This window comes from Canis lupus, chromosome 14, assembly GCF_003254725.2.
Source record: "Canis lupus dingo isolate Sandy chromosome 14, ASM325472v2, whole genome shotgun sequence".
NCBI lineage: Eukaryota > Metazoa > Chordata > Mammalia > Carnivora > Canidae > Canis > Canis lupus.
Window position 1 is genome coordinate 32,332,619 of NC_064256.1, and position 16,406 is coordinate 32,349,024.

General features: G+C 36.2%; 1 protein-coding gene and 1 non-coding gene across 13 annotated transcripts in view; one reads left to right on the forward strand and one right to left on the reverse strand.

Annotated features, from left to right (window-relative positions):
• The window catches only part of HDAC9 (histone deacetylase 9), a 1,020,499-nt gene that overhangs the window by 201,685 nt on the left and 802,408 nt on the right, over positions 1-16,406 (forward strand). The gene's annotated exons all lie outside the window — the stretch shown is intronic.
• Positions 2,782-2,913, reverse strand: LOC112670939 (U6atac minor spliceosomal RNA). Its single transcript, XR_007402161.1, has one exon. It is a non-coding gene; the product is annotated as a U6atac minor spliceosomal RNA (small nuclear RNA).

Here is a 16,406-nt window from a genome sequence, read left to right on the forward strand (position 1 = left end):
AATATCCAGATACTATTAAATAGATGTGGAATTTATTTCTTCCTTACCCTGTAGACTTAGAAACCAAGAGAAAGTTTATAGAATGAAGCATTTTGAAATCATTGACAAGCACAAATGATGCTGTTAGCATGCCATATCTAGATTGTAGTGCCTTTGAGGAGACAATGTTTTAGATGGTTTTTAAGCTATAATGGGAAGAAGTAAACAAGACCTTTCCCTAGCTATGTACTGAAAAAACCCAGTTGTGATTGGGAAGTATTGTTTGACTCATAGCCAGCTCATTTTTCACCAGAGATCCCTGCACACCCACAAGTTTGGGGCATTACTAACGATGGTGAAAATGAGGTGGGATGAAGTGGGGGTCTTGCAACAGAAGGCATCTAATTAAGAAAATCTACAAAAGTGACAAAGATGCTATTCTAGAAAGTTAGAATCATTTTATTTCAGGGAACAAATTCTGTAGTTTTGAAGGGAGAAGGCAACTACTATGAAATATCTTTCATTTAATTAAAATCAAGATTTATGTGGTTTGCTGCTGCTGTGTGAGTGCCATTTTGACTTTTGTTTAGTTACTGTCTGGTAGTTTACAAGGATTCAAATGTACTTTATTAGGGGTTAAGGGATTTCCTTTGGTAGATGTCTAACTTTTTTCTGCAAAATCCCTTGTGTTCATCTCTGTCATCAGGTGTGGCAATAGTCATATATCCTGGGAAAATCACTTTTAAAGACTTTCAAGTGGAAAGGATCATGGGTACTTATTGTGAGGAAACAGGGAAGGCAGGAATTATGTCATTTCATTCAGGAATTAGTTTTAGAAAGTTCATTGAGGAACTAGTATTTAGGAGTGGTGGATATTTTTAGCTTCTAAGTAAAATCAGGATTTTTCCTTAATAAACTGGGAAAAAGTCCTCTAGTTCTGTGTTTTCTGCATGTCAGGAACTCTTGTTGGGCCATGGAATTGATTTCATAGGTTGCAGTTAAATGGTAGAATAGAGTAGACCACATTAGAAGATATCAGGGAGCAGGTACATTGTAGGATTAAGTATTAATTTGTGAAAATGATATTTGCATTTTGTATAGATAAGTATATTTCTATATGTATATAAATATACCTCATTTAAATGAAATGAGTTTTCAGTGTGAGTAGCCCCTGAGGAAGATTGGAAGTCACTGAGTGAGTCCTCTCATTTCTCAGATTCGATATTAAGAGACTGACTTCCAGTTAATTTAAGTGGATCTCATTGAGGTGGCTCATGTATCATTGGGTCCGTCTTCTGTTAGAATCTTTGTTTTGATCACCTTTGCTTCATTTACATTTCACCTCCATACTTAAAAAAATGTCTGTATTTTTGTCACTAGAAACTGAGTCCAAGGTGCTGATTCTAGGGAAGTGAATCTTCATTGAACCTATGAGCACCATGCTGGGGGGTTAGTTGTTACTGGGGATGCCAAATGGAAAAGAATAGAACCTTTATAGCTTGCTTTATAGATAAAGCCTATATTCTCCATAGGTTACATAGGTTAAGTGCATTGGAAAGTTGGAACAATAATCTAATAAATTTTATCAATAGATACAAGTAATGTTTATCAGCTTCTACCACTTGCTTCAGTTCAGTTCAACAAATATTTACTGAGCTCCTGCTTTGTGCCATGTATTTTGCCATGTGCATACTTCCTCCTATATGTAGCTAATTAAATTGATCCCTCACTTTGCTTGTGGGGTATCCCAGCAGGCTTACTGAAGTACATGGTGTCTTGGAGTTGTTTGTCAAAGATAATAGAGTTGTAGCTCCATGTTTTATAACACAGTATGCTACATGGAACTCTGTCATGCTTGGTCTAGAAATGTTCCTAAACTCAACCTTTCACTCCTTTCAGAAGTCTTACAACGATAGAGTTCATGTGGAATGTTTTTCTCTATCTTGCTTTCATAACACACAGATCTTTACTGAAGTTTCTCTCTGTTGCTATTTACAAAGTGTCAGTACTGGAGGTTTTTAATTTTTCTTCTGACAACTTGAGAATCAAGGCAGCAGGGCAAGGGGGCTGACTGTCTGGAAGCCATGTGCCGTTCTGTTCCCACACTGTTATTGCTTCATGCTCGCCTTTATGTGTTTCTGTGTTCCTGAAAGTGATGTTCTGGTTTTTTGCCTCTCCCTCTTTTGTTTCTGAATTATTTGTACAAAGTGTATTCTTTAGTTTGGTTATTAGTTGAATATTTGCCAGGCAAGTCATTGCCCGATGCAGGTATGGCATCCCGGAGTAGTCCCCTGATGGCCCCATGGGCCTGCTTTTCTTGATGGCTGTCAGTACAAAGAGAATCCCCATGAGGCTGAAGCCAATGGAGGGCGATGTGTAAACAGAGCCTGATCTTGTTGGCGGGTCTCGAAAAGCTGCCTTTTTTCTTTTTCAAATTCTCAACTTTTTAATCTTCCGTAATTTGAAAGATTAAACTTGATAGTTTGTCATTTTTACTTGTATTCATATTAGTGGTTTTGAACATTTTTCCATGTATTTATTGGATTCTCTTCCCGTTTTGAATTTGTGCCCTTTGCATATTTTTTAGACTATTCTATTTGTTATTGGTTTCAAGAACTTTTTGTATATTATTGAAATTGTATTTTATCGTAGGAAAACAAACATAACACTAAATTTACTATTTTAACCCTTTTAGAATGTATATTTCAGTGGCATCAAGTACATTCACATTAGTATTGCACAGCCATTACCACCGTCTATCTCTAGAACTTTTTAATCATCCTGAAGTGAAAACAAAATAAAACAAAAAAACTGGCCATGGGGACATGGCACAACGTAGGTGCAATGTCTTACCTGTACATGTGTTGTACAGGCCCTAGGACCTCTTTCATACTTGGCAAGGGAAATGTTAACCTTTTCTCTTTCATACAACAGTAGAAAAACTACTTGAATGATATAATCCTCTCATTGTTTCTCTGAATCCAAAGCTTCCTTAATTATTGCTACTTCGCTTTTAAGAGATGTATTCATACGTTAAATAAACGGTGAAAAGCTGTTTTCATAGGACCATCTTATTGAGCAAATTTTGTTTTGTTAAGTCTTTATAGTTCCTACACTTTTTATTTAATCTACTGGTGTTTGATGTTTTCTTCACTTGCCAATGTGGTATTTCCAGCTGTGCATGGAAATTAATTTTCTGTTTGAATAGACAATTCCAGGAAACTATCTATTAAGGTTATAGGAGGCAAAGAGAATGTTGTTTTACAATTTTTTTCCTGGTATTCTTGGCATTATAAGGGGAGTAAAAAGATTGAAGTAAGAGTCCATGATTGGCAGTTTATCTTTTGTTTTTAACTAATATTTTATAAGTAAAATAAACTTTGCCACAGATCACAAAGGCAGTCAATAATAGAATGTGTTTGGCACTAAGAAACTTATCCTCCACTTAAAAACAATTCTAAATGGATCTTCCATGGACTCTAAAACCTTTCATGGGGGAAGAGACCCCTTTGTGTATCTGACACATTCTGTGGAATCTCAAAGTCAAAGATCTGTAGAATTTTATCTAAAACCCAAGGGTCCAGGTGAGTTTTGGAATTGAGAATTTATCAGATTTTTAAAAGGTAGTATGGAACATAAATCCTGTGTTACATGTCATGTCACTTTTTTTTTTTTAAGATTTCATTTATTTATCAGAGAGAGAGAGAGAGAAACTCTCATGAGCAGAGGTGGGGGATGGGGGGGTGAAGGGGCATAGGGAGAGGGAAAAGCAGACTCCATACTGACACGGGGGTGATCCCAGGGTCCTGAGATCATGATCTGAGCTGAAGGCAGATGCTTAACCAACTGAGCCACTCAGGTGCTCCTCATGTCATGTCACTTTTAAGTGATAGAGCTCCATGCTCCAGCCATGCCTGCTTCTTCTCAGCTCCACTCAAGTTCTGGACTTAACATTCTTAATATTACAGATATTTTGTTTCTGGGGCTCTGTTACTATTATTCAGTGATTCTTTTGCTGAATTTAATCCCTTACTTTTCTGCTTCTGATCCTTAATACCTAGTTTGTTTGCCATCATGGTAAATGTCTCATCATACCTTATATGAATATATAAGAATATATGTTTGTGTGTCTACTATATACGTATGTATGTGTATATGTGTGTGTGTATATATATGTATTTTCTTCATTGTTTCTATTCTTTTGTACAGATTATTTTCAGTACTGAAATGCCTTTTCCTCTCTTCCTCCCCTTAAATTTACTCCCTACCACATCATTCTAGTAGGGCAATTTATTTTTTCCTTCTGTTATATTTTCTATATTCCCTTAGAGTTTTGAATCTACCTTTGTTATAGTATGTAGTATATTGCCCCTTAATTATTACAATAATTATTTTATTTTATTTTATTTTATTTTTTTAAATTTTTATTTATTTATGATAGTCACACACAGAGAGAGAGGCAGAGACACAGGCAGAGGGAGAAGCAGGCTCCATGCACCGGGAGCCCGATGTGGGATTCGATCCCGGGTCTCCAGGATCGCGCCCTGGGCCAAAGGCAGGCGCCAAGCCGCTGCGCCACCCAGGGATCCCTACAATAATTATTTTATATTAGCCTAAGGCTTCTGAGATTAGTACCTCTTTGTATGTCTATTCCTTACACAGTGCTTAGCAAGGCACAGATTCCAATATTTTCAACCCTAAGTAAATAGAAGGTATGTATTTGGAAGTGATAGGGTGAGATTGGGAACTAGGGAAAGAGAGATGTGCAATAGAAATAAATTTTTGAGGGGCATCTGTGTGGCTCAGTTGGTTAAGCATCTGATTTTTGATTTTGGCTCAGGCTGAGATCTCAGGATTGTGAGATCAAGCCCAGTGTTGGGTGGTGCACTGGGCGTGGAGCCTGCTTAGGATTCTCTCTCTGATCCTCCCCCCACACTCACACTCTCTCCCTTTCTCTTTCTCTCTTTCTCACTCTCTTAAAAAAAAAAAATTCATGAATAAGACAGAGTAGTTTAGAGTAGCAGTGCTTTTGTTTATCTTAAATGCATGTGAGGATTAGAAAACTAAAAGACTTTCTTGGTTTGGAGTATTAGGAAAACTTCAGAAAGGAGTTGTAGCTGGAGACCAACCTTGGCAGGTGGATGGAATTGAGGTAGGCGAAGAAGAGTGCCCAGTGCTTCCCAGAGAAGGGAGGTGCATTGCTAAGGGAATGGGTGTGGATAAATGGAGAAGATATTTAAGTTATTGGCCAATTATAATATAAGTTCTAAATTAGGGGCACCTGAGTGGCTTAGTGGTTGATCATCTGCCATTGGCTCAGGTCCCGATACCAGAGTCCTGGGATCAAGTCCTGTATCAGGTTCCCTGGAGGGAGCCTGCTTTTCCCTCTGCCTATGTCTCTGCTTCTCTCTGTGTGTCTCTCATGAATAAATAAATAAAATCTTTAAAAAAAAGTTTTAAATTAGAAGAGTGACAGTAGAAACAGGTCAGTAGGGCCAGTAGGGCTGGATTACACAGAGCAATAAATATATTGTAAAAATAAGTGGATCTATTTGGAGTAAGATGTCATTGCAAATTAAAGAATAGAACAGGAATGATATGTTAAAAACATTTCTGAAAATAAATTTATCCACAGCATATCCAGTTTACATGAACTAAAGGATGGGGAAGGGGCTGAGTTACATCCTTGTGCTGAAAACCAGTCGGAGATCATAAGGATCTGAACTGAGATGATGCTAGTGAGACTGAGAATGGAGAGAGAAGAGTGTCACTTCTGAAAAGTGAAACCGTGATGTGATGATTAATTTTTGTATCAATTTGACTAGGCTACTGAACGCCAAGATATTTGGTCAAACATTATTCTTACTGTTTCTGTAAGGGTGTTATTGAAATTAACATTTAAATTTGTAGACTGAGTAAAGCAGACTGAGCCTGCATAATGTGGGTAGACCTCATCCAATTAGTTGAAGGCCTGAATAGAACAAAGGGCCAATAACCTCCCCTAAATAAGAATTCTGCTTGGCAGCCTTTGAGCTGGAACACTGGTTCCTCCTGGTTCTTCAGAAGCCTGCTGACCTTTATTTATTTATTTATTTTTTAAAAAAAGATTTTATTTATTTATTTATTTATGAGAGATGGAGAGAGGCAGAGACAAGGCAGAGGGAGAAGCAGGCTCCATGCAGGGAGCCTGACATGGGACTCCATCCTGGGTCTCCAGGACCAGGGCCTGGGCTGAAGGTGGCGCTAAACCGCTGAGCCACCCAGCCCGCCTGTCTGCTGACCTTTAATCTTAAATGGAGACACCAGCTCTGCAGACTTTGGACTTACCAGCTTTCACATTGTGTGAACCAACGCCTTATAGTAAGTTTCTGTTTGTTGGAGAACTCTGACTAATACCTGTAGGCCATGGAGACTGACCATATATGGATGCTACAGGTGAGGGAAGAATTAAAGATGACCTAAAATTTGAGAACGAGAATTCTGGAGAATAGTAATAGTAGCAATAGAGGAAGTTGAAATAGGAAATCAGTCCTAAGAGAGCATATGTTTGGTTTTGTTCTTGTTGATTCTGAAGTGGTATCAGAGATTCAAGTGAAATTATTTTAAGAAGATGTAGTAACATAGGTAGCTCTAAGGTAGCTCGAGAGGGTTAGGGTGGGTGTGGCATCTTGGAATCCTATGCAAGCAGGTGAACAGAGGTCTCCTGGCAGAACAAAGCCCACAGGGGAGTGAGAGAGGGAAGCAGAGGGTAAGGTGGGAATTATGGACCTAGAGAAGAAAGATGAGTCAGTACATAAAAACCTAGTTGGTGATAGAGTTCACTCTTGACATTGGTTTGTCTGCCTGGTGCGTGAGAATGTGAGCTCCATGATGGCAATGGTTTCCCCACTCCTTTTACCCCAGTTTTAAATATTGTGCTTCAGATTGGTGAGATCTCTAGAACATTACTTTAACCTTTATTTTTCACCTTATTTTTTAAAAAAGATTTTATTTATTCATGAGAGACACAGAAAGAGGCAGAGACCTAAGCAGAGGGAGAAGCAGGCTCCATGCAGGGAGAAGCAGGCTCCATCCTGGGACTGCGGGATCACACCCTGAGCCAAAGGCAGATGCTCAACCGCTGAGCCACCCAGGCGTCCCATATTTTTTTACCTTAAATGAAAAATGAAACAGGAATTAGGATTTCTTTGCTCTAATCTTGACCTGGCATGGACTTAGACATATAGAATCCAGTTTCACATTTTAATTTCTAGAACTTTGATTTCCTTTTCCAAAATCTGAAGGTTGATTTAAGAACTTTTAGGATTTTCTTATAGCTGAAAAATACTGGGGAAAAGTATCTATGTCAAAAGAGGCAAAAGTGGCCTTGGGTAAATTCAGAAAATAAATTTTATAACAAATCTTCCTCACACTTTTTGGGAAGTTTTTAATTAATTCAGTATTAATCAGAATATTATATTAAATGAAAGCTTTTATGTAACCTTGTCTAAAAGCATCTTTGGACCAATGGATTTCCTCCTAAATATTAAAAATGTGATTAAAAAATTTTTTACAGGGGGCCTAAACCTATTTTATATAGCTTTAAATTAATATAGCTGTAAACCCCCCCCCCCCCCAGAAAACAGAAACATACAAGCCGCATTTTTCCTTAAACTGTAATACCGTAAAGAAATTTCAGTTCTCATGGAATTTTTATTCTATTACAAAGTCTTGTAACTCTTCAAAGCTTCTCATAGAGTTAACTTACATAATTAAAACAGAAGGATCACTGGTTAAAATAATTCTGTATCTTTACCATACCTTATTCAAAATTATGTTGCACCTCCTCATATGTTTCTAGATCTGTGCTAACATCATACAATCTCACAACACCCATTTTTTTTAAAAAAGATTTTATTTTATTTATTAGAGACAGAGAGAGAGAGAGAGAGAGAGGCAGAGACAGAGACACAGGCAGAGGGAGAAGCAGGCTCCATGCAGGGAGCCCGACGTGGGACTTGATCCCGGATCTCCAGGATCAGGCCCTGAGCCAAAGGTGGCGCTAACTGCTGAGCCACCAGGGCTGCCCTCACAATACCCATTTTTAGTCAGTTTGGGTATTTGATCAAAGCATGATGTTTAAATTATAGTATATACCCTTTAACAATTTTTTCACCGTACAATTTAAAATATGACGAATTTCTAAGAAATTTGGAAAAAATGTGATTTAAAAAAATGTACAGTGTATATGTTGATATACTATATGTGATACAGAAACTATTGAACAGATGGGGAATAGGTGCCATAAGCTTTAATCCAAAGGCATTTAGATACTAACATTAAAAAAAACATTTTGTTTATTAAGTGGAACTTGTGCCCCCAAGATATGCATTGTGTGTTAAATACTATTTTTAATTCTAATTGTCTGTCTTCATACTTCCTGGTGTGTAAGGGCACACTCTCTGTGGTCATTCTTTCTTAGTGACCAAATCTATTATTTGCAGATTCCATCTGAAAATAATCTGCCTTAGACTAACAAAGTGCTGGGTTTTTTGGTTTTGTTTTGTTTTGTTTTGTTTTGTATTTAATGTCTCTTTTGTTTGTTTTGAGGCTCTTCTTAATTGATGACCGTTAATAGGTAAGAATTCTCTCAGGAAATAGACAATGTCACCACAGCAATCAGATATGCACTTTTCTGATACAATTTATCTACAGAGTAATATCTAGAAATATTGCCTATTTCCAGTAGTGATACTTGAAAATTATTTATTTTTACTACCCAGAGATCCCAAATTTCTGGATTTCTTATGAAGGTAAGTAATTTATTTTACTTTTGTGTATATTCATACTCAAATCACTTAGTTATTCATGTTGGTCAGCTGACACCTTAGTTTTGTTTTTGTTGTGTATGGGCATGAGGATCTGCTTTTACTATTTGCTTTGTAATCAGATATAGAAGAGATTAAAAAATAAAATATACATATTTGGGAACATAAAAAAGCATTAGAAAAACTCGTGACATCTCTGCTCCATTTAGAAGTCACACTAATGACTGCTTTGCTTCTCAGTAATTTTCCATTTGTAACATTTTATACCTGGATACACAAATGTAATGCAATTGAACAAGAAAACAATTATCTGTCTGGTGGAAATAATGTACTTATCTCATTGAAACAATTGACTTGTTTAAAAATACACAGAAGTTCTGCTCAGACTACAGTTACCTGTAATTTGTGAAGAATTTCCAGGAAGAATTAAAATTCTCTGATGTAATGGGACCACCTACTGAATCTCTTGGTTGTGAATGATAAATTTCCATTCAGAATTCCCCTGTCATGCAAATCTCTATTTGGAATCATTTTGGTTTTGAGAGCCTTTTTCAATAATCTCTGAGTTTTGGCTGGATCCCTGGAAAACTGCACGCAAAGGCTGTATCTTCCAGTGAAAGCTTCATGTTGACTTGTGGGTTCTATGTCAGTGGAACATTTCAGCACTTTTTGGCTTGGCACAAATGTTTCTTGGCATTTTCTGAGGAGTTTGGCCCAACCCATCTATAGGATCACACTAGATTCTGGATAAACTCTTAAAGCCATCATTCATCTGCAAGCTAATTTGGGATTTTATTGGATTTTGGAAGTGGACTAACACCATTGAGCAATGAGGATTCAATATTTTTAATAATATTTCCAAGGACATATGTACTTTAAAAATAATACAAGGAAAAGTGACTTTTCCCTTAGTACAGTGCTTATTCTTCTTATATCTGATCTTTTCACAGAGGTCAATGTCCTGTTTTAATTTCTCAGTATGTTTTTTTCTTTCTTCACCAGTTTCTAAAGTTATTGCAAATCAACAACGTTTTCTTCTTTCTGAGAGATTTCTCTGGCTCTGGCTGGCTTTAGTCTTATGATGTGGGACTGATGTGGGTTTTCATTTTTCACCTTAAAAGTACTGCCAAAGCTAGTTAATTTTAGTTATAACATCATAGAATGTTGGTGCCTCTAGGTGCCTTGAAGATGGCCTTGTCCAGTGCTCTCATTTCAGGCTCAGGGGAGCTGGGCCTACTTATTTGACACAGGAAGCTTAGGCTGGAACTTATGACCACTTCTCAACTGAGCTGGTCTGTGGAAGCTATCTCTCCGTTCTCCGAAAATGCTTAAGATCCATCCTTCTTCTCTATCTCAGATTTTGTATCTTTAGGTTGTTTTCCTTAATGCTTTTAAAATAACTCCCCATACTTTCATGAATTTGGAAAACCAGAAAAAACAAACAAACAAACAAACCTGTTTTACATTTGGTTAGGATTTCAAAATATTATGTACTACACCATTGTCGTTTGAAGCCATCAAGAAATACATATAAGAGAAAGGGGAAAAAAAAAAAGAGAAAGGGAAATAGATCAAAATTATTGCCTTCTTACAAATAATATTGGGTTTTGGACCACATGGTAGACTCAAGGCTGAAGCTGGCTTCCTGTGCCTCCCAGGGCTCTCTACTGAACTTAGCCACCCAGTCCTTGATGGAGAAGTGTGGATTGGCAAGTCCCCACCCTACCCCCATGCAGGACCACTCTCAGGAAGGACTGTCAGGGCAGTATCTCTGAGAGACCTCACTGGGAGGCCAAGAGCCTATCACTCGGGTGCTTTCCAAGGACTCTGGCCAATGAAAGCAGCCCTCCACCACTCATAGGAAGCAGCTCCTTTCAGGTAGGTCACCTTTTGGTGAGTGTCTTCATCTTCGTCTTTTTCTTTTTCTTCTTTTCTTTTCTTTTTTGCCTTACCACTCCTGTTCCCCATCAGCATTCTGACACCAGTGTCATTTACATTTTTCCCCCTACATAATGAGTTATGTTCCCATTATAATCCTGAATCGAGTCGAAAAAGCAAGGGTAAAGAAGTCAGCCTAGGCAACTGACCATTTGCATTTGAGGAAAATAAATGAGAATTAAGCAGTGGTGACGAGAGTGCTTTGAACACATGCTCAGAATATTCTGAATAATGGGAAATGAAGAACTTTTACTCTGTCATCACCAGGGTATTGTTCTTCTGACATTTAAAAAAAAGATTTTATTTATTCATAAGAGACACACAGAGAGAGACAGAGATAATATAGGTAGAGGGAGAAGCAGGCTTTCTGCGGGGAGCCTAATGTGGGACTCTATCCCAGGACCCTGGGATCAGGACCCAAGCTGAAGGCAGACGCTCAACCACTGAGCCCCTCAGGTATCCCATCTTCTGACATTTTTTTTTAAAAGATTTTATTCACTTATTCATGAGAGACACAGAGAGAGAGAGGCAGAGACACAGGCAGAGGGAGAAGCAGGCTCCATGCAGGGAGCCCGATGTGGGACTCCATCGGGGTCTCCAGGATCACGCCCTGGGCTGCAGGCGGCGCCAAACCGCTAAGCCCATCTTCTGACATTTTTAAGAGAAAGCTGAGGGGAGACCTTTCCTATCTATTTGTTGTCCTGCTTCAGCTCTGTCAGCACCCACCATTATATTTTAATAAATATGTTCCCCAGTACCTATAGGCAGAGTCAAATGATTTTATTTTGTTTTGATTCTGTCTCTTTCTGAATCTGAATTAAGTAAAATTTCAGGTCATAGAAGTGTCTTAGACTTTCTAGTTGATTTTTAGTTTGATGGAATTAAATGTCTACTAGGTTTCATGACTTTGTATTTTTTCAGATATTTTTTAAGTGATCACCTTGTTTCTTTACCTTCTCCAGCAACAGTTGAAGAGAGCTACCTATGAGCCTAAAGAATGTTTAACAGTATCCTTCCTATTAAGATTTCTTTCTTTAGGGTTTCTTGCCTTGTGAAAGATGTTGCATCTGTGCATAGACACTTTTACTTCATTCAGAGGTAAATTAAAACTAATAAAAAATGATAATGTACTGGACTCTTACAGATTCTCCTCCCACTAGTACACTCATTTAGATTTTGCTTCCTTTTAGTAGGTTCAAGGCCATTTAGTTAAAAGGATACTGAATTGCAGAGTAGATTTCAGATTTTATGTTTTAAGATGTTAAGATTTAAGATATTTTAGTACATTCTTGGAATCAAAACCATCACCTTTAAGATTGTTTCTGAAGAAGTGGTTGAACTGACATCTCTTGAATCATCATAATGTTTTTGCTTAGTGGGCCTGTCAAGGGCCCCTGAGGAGTGGCACACAGCAAGTTACACAAAGGTAATCATGATAAACAGCGGAAGGCACTGGGCCAGCAGAGACTAGCAGTGGAGACCTATGGACCTGGATTGAAACTCAGTTCCACCAACTGACTTTCACAATCTCCCTGTTGGTGTTTGCTTATCTGCACAGTGGGCATGCTAATTAATGCTGTCTATTTCAAAAGTCTTGTGAGAATTAAGTGAATTGATACCTGGAAAGCACTTTAGAACAGTGTTTGAAACATCATAAATGCTTTATAAATCTTAGCTGTTGAACAGTCTTCACATTCCTAGTTTGAGGTAGTGGATCAGTGTTTACCTGTATTTTAAAGTGTTTTTCTATAATACTACACTATTATGTAGGAAAACAGAACTAGAAAGATATCTGAGGTTCCTAGCTTGCATTTTTAAAGGTGAACTGTGCATCAAAAGACTATGAGCCTTAATTTTGTATAATGTAATATTAATAAATAAATATAATAAATAAATATAGACTCTTTGGTTGTCTGTGTGAAATCAGTTGATGATTCCAGGCAATTTATTTCCCACTGTCAAACTGTTTATAGTTGTCTTCATTGTTGTCATTGGATTTGGCCTAAAATTGTCATGTAGTCGTAGTTGCTCTGATTATAAGGGGAATATTGAGGAAATAAGTGTCCAGTTATTAACAGATAAAGAAGCATAAAATATATGGATATTTTTGAGGAATGTAGGATAATCTAATAGAAGGTATAAAATAACTTAAGGAGAAAATTTCCTAATATAATGTATATGTGTTTGTGTGTATGGGGTGTTACGTGGACATGCCATGTAAGAAATAGTGAAGGGAAAGTTTCGGGGGAACCTAAAAGTTTTACTTTAGTTTGTATAATAATTAATTTGGCTACATCAATATCAGGAAAATAATTAGAATAACAGATTATGTTTAGTGCCTAAAGAAATATGTTTGACAACTTTTAATTTTCTTTCCTCCTACACACCACTTCCTAGTTTGTTTCTGGCACACCAGATGTGTCTCAACACAGTGGCTAATCCGGGTAGAGTTGTGTGAACACCCGGGCATAACAAATTTTCTCGTTTTCATTCCACTTAATGAAACTAAAATTAGAAGGAGCACTGTATTTTACAAGTAATGTTATACAGATATAAGGTGTAGCTTGCCCTTTCTCCAAACCTCTGCATCAATGTTCCTTTATTCTTTTTCAGTGTTCTTTTTAAAGCTAATATTAAAGTTTGTGTGCAAATGATGAATGTACACAAACTGATTGCAACCATGCAGTCATTGGTTAGACACCAATGGGCTACTATTGGTGCACAGGAGACAGGAGTTAAGAGGGATGACTGGTGGGGGAAAGTGAAAAAAAATTAGTCACAGGGAAAGTTTTTTTTTTTTTTTTTTGTAATACTCTCTTTTGTTTTCTAGCTTCTTTGAATGGACCAAATAACTGCTGTTTTTTATCTTAAAATCAGCTTTAGTTCTTGATCTCCATGGAGAAAATACTTTGCATAGGCATTTTTATTTTGTCTTTCATTTATTTACTGTAGTAACTTCCCCATTATTTTTAGCCTTTTTTCCATTTAAATGCCAGGGCATGTACTACATTTCAGAAGCTGTAATTTTCTTTCGAAGAAATTAATTTTGCTTTTAGCTTTGGCCTCATATGTGATCCTTGTGTGTGTCTCTAGTTTTAAACATCTACCAGTAATTTATATAACCATTTTTCTCAATTTTTAATTATAGAATAATATTACCAACAGAAGGGAGATATTCCTTACCATACCAACCTGTGCAGTTTGTTTCCTTTTGGCTTCAAGTCATATTCATTTTCAGTTTATATTGCCCTTTTCATGTATTATATATTCTTTAATGACTGGTTTCTGTGAGTGGTTGTTCGATAATCAGTAGTTTACTTAATTATTCCTCTGATGTTAAAGATTTAGACTTATAATGTTTTGCTACTGTATATTACATCCCCACAAAAATCTGTTTGAATATGCCTCTTTTTTTGTGTGTAGGTGGTTATTTACTCAGTTTAAACTTTCTGGCCTGATGTTATTAGGTTAAAAGTATCAAATATTTTTATGGGTCAAGGGATGTGATTTTTGAAAAATGGCTTTTGAAGTGCTTTGTCAAGTGGGCTTTCTACTGTAAATTTCCAGCAATAATGTATAGGTTTATCTATTTTTCTAAGAACTTGGATATGGTGTCTGAGAACTTTTGTATTTGTTAGTTAAATGTAAAATGATACTTCAGCGTTGCCTTAATTTGCTTCACTTTGATAAATAAAATGCTTGGTTGCTCTCTTTTTTTTATGTGTACTTAATAATTTGATTCCCATTTGTAGATCCTCCATATTATTGCCTCATTTTTCTTCTGAATTTTGTTTTTCTGTCAGATTGTTTATCCCCTTTTGTAACATAGAAGAAAACCTTTGATCACTTGTATTTGATAAATATTTCTGCAATATGTTGTTTTCTTTTTACCATGACTATTACTTTTCTTAGAAGTTAAAGATTGAACTGTTACACAAAACTTAACATCTTTTTGTTTCTTTTATTAAATACTCAAGGTTTAGAAAGCTATCATTCTTGCAGAAATACCCGATTTTATTTTATGCTAAAACTAGATCATATATTTATACGTATATACTCAGCCACACATACACAGAAAAAGATAAGGAGGCATTTGTATTACGACTATATTATACTTTATAAATTTTGACCCAATTTACCTCAAATCACCAACCAGTTATCTTAGTATTATTTATTAAATAGCTATTGTTTTGAACTTCCTTTTTATTAATATTTTTACGTATATTAGAAACTTTCCTGGACTTTCTATTCTTATTTGTTGATGTATTTCAAAAATAAATATCAAAACCAGTTTAAACTATTAATTGCTTTAGGGCCCTGGGTGGCTTAGTTGGTTAGCATTTGACTCTTGATTTTGCCTCAGGTCATGATCTCAGGGTCATGAGATCAAACCTTGTCTTGGGCTCTGCACTCTGTGGGAAGTCAACTTGAGATTCTCTTTCTTCCTCTCCACCCCCTGCCTGTCCTCTCCTTCGCTTGCTGTCACTTTCTCTCTCAAAAAAATAAAAAAAAAAATACTGTTGCTTTATAATAAGTTTTAAAATCTGGTTGGCTCAGATCTTCTTTTAAAAAATCATTGAGCTTCTATTATATACCAGAAAAAATGTGGGTAGAGAAATGAACAATACCCAGTTTCCCGCCCTGGTAATCAACATCTTCCAAGGAAAATAGACATGAAAAAAAAAAAAAACCCATTTATAATGTGATAAAAAACATAAAAGAGAGGTGAATATAGTACTGTGGTAGCACAGAGAAATAGCATATTTTCACCTGTTTATTTTTAAAACTAATGAAAGTTTTATATTAATTTTAATTGCTATTTTATGTCTACAAAATTACTTGAGAACGTTTGATTTTTTTAATCTTATAATCTCATTTAGGATTATTTTCTGTATCTCAATTAAATTCCATAGTTTTCTTTAATATGAAATAATTATGTACATGTTATGAGTATTATTTTGGTAATCTCCAGGTAGTTCCATATTTGATTTATTTCTTTTAAAAAAGCTTTTGTTTTGGGGTTGGCACTCAAGGAAAAATTGGAGCATATACTCCTGCATCTTCTGGGGTGGTCTCTCAAACATTCATTGGTATTACTTCTGGGTTTTGATAGGATTTAGCATACACAAGATGCAAATATAGATGTGTTAGTGATGTTAATTTTGAAACTGACAGTATGTCAATGAAAAATTCTTGAACCAAGAAAACATATTCTTATGAAAATCTGATTGAAATTGTAGAAAACAGTCTGTGTTCTATAGCCACGGAAACTTTACACTGTACATCTTTGGCATGTGAATTATAGTTTCTATCACTGCAGCTGTTAATTGGTGACAAGGAGGGGATAAAAGATACTCAGGAGTTTTGGAAAATAAAACAAACATATAATATAGTAATCATTTCTGGAATTCTGTGTACATCAGTTATTTAAACTCTCCTATTTAAATGCATACTCAAGCTCATTTCATTATTTCAGTTTTATAATGTATGCTTTATTTAAAAATATTTTTGTATTGGCAAATTAGGTCAGGAATAAGCAGGACCTCAGTGACGTAAATAAAGAAATCCCAATGGATGACTGTCTTTGGACTTTCTCTTTTGTGTAATTCTTTTTATGTACGAGAACACTTCTCTTGGCCAGGATCCCATTATAAAAAAGAAAAGAAAGGTGGGGATGTGGGG